The sequence below is a fragment of the Macrobrachium rosenbergii genome, chromosome 51 (genome assembly GCF_040412425.1).
Source record: "Macrobrachium rosenbergii isolate ZJJX-2024 chromosome 51, ASM4041242v1, whole genome shotgun sequence".
In the NCBI taxonomy this organism is placed as follows: Eukaryota; Metazoa; Arthropoda; class Malacostraca; order Decapoda; family Palaemonidae; genus Macrobrachium; species Macrobrachium rosenbergii.
The window spans coordinates 56,442,883-56,444,331 of NC_089791.1; positions in this window are offsets into that span (position 1 = coordinate 56,442,883).

Consider the following 1,449-nt stretch of genomic DNA (forward strand, 5'->3'; position numbering starts at 1 on the left):
GTTACAGAGAAATTCTGGTTCACTGACGACTGCAGACGTGCTTGCTTAGAAACAAGAAGCTTAAAATCTTTGGAAAAGGAATAGATCTGATTTGACATTGACAACTGTACAGTAGAGCCAACTAGAGCTGTAGCCCAGAGTTTATGCTTTCTTTTCTGTGCAGCTCTGGAACATATATTGACTGAGGACTCAGTCTCTCCACAAATGAATATGTGGAGCTATCAGACTAGCTTTAGAATTCTACAGTGCCCACTTATCTTATTTTCAGTCTATTTTGCTTAAAGTTCTTTTCAACTGTGCACCGATGAACTATGGTGCTGGGAAACCAGTTTGCTTATTCAAATTTCAGTTATTGAAAGCATCACATCGGTTTCTTGGAAAAATGTCACATTGTACAATAGTGATATAAAGAAAAGCGCGAATCACATAATATGAACTCATAGTGCAATGTGCGTTCGCTATAAGTAAATCATAATATATGGTGTATACTAATTTATTCATAAGCCCACAGGAAATCAAAACTGAACAGATAAAAAGAAAATCCAAGCAAAATGTCTCCGGGAAGCTCCCGAAAGAGAGAGTCCGCTTTTATAACCTGAAACCTTTCATTAACTTACTCACTTTCCTGAAAATATCCTTCTCAGGGACGAGAACCCCTAATTATTCTCCCGCCGATAAATTACCTCCTATTTCGGGAAATATGATTCCCTACAGACTTCGTGACTATATTTCAGTACCTTGTTAGGCACGCTCTTTTCCACTCAGAAGCTGATTTACTTTTGTGATGATCGGTTTTCACTGGGCGAGTTTTTGTTTTAAAAAAACTCACCCACTGAAAACTGAATGGAATGGAATATAAAGTTTAGGCCAAAGGCCAAGCGCTGGAACCTACGAAGTCATTCAACGCTGAAAGGAAAATTGAGAGTAAAGTATCAGGAGGAAAGCCTCGCAGTTGCACTATAAAGCTATTGTTAGGAGACGGTGGAAAGTAAGATGGAAGAAAGAGAATATGACCTGAGGTACAGTAAAGGGAATGGAAGGGGTTGCAGCTAGGGGCCGTAGTGACGATACAGAGAGCCTTCAGTAATGCCAAAAGTGCCCCGCTGAGGTGCATTGACGGCACTAACCCCCGCCTACGGGATTAATGTAATCGGGACTGCTTTAATCTAAGAGGTTGGTAGCTACAGTTGGAATAACAGTATGAATATAGAAAATCTACAGTTTCTCTCTCTCTCTCTCTCTCTCTCTCTCTCTCTCTCTCTCTCTCTCTCTCTCTCTCTCTCATTCAGACTTCAGAAATACGAAAAAAAAGTTTTAGTCGATGCTAATACTCTCCAAAAGTAGATCTAATTTTTTGTTTCACAAAGTAACGGCATTTATAATTCCGACTAAAAGGTACTGAAAGTGAACGAATAATGAAGGCCATAAATACTTAGAATATTAAGAAGC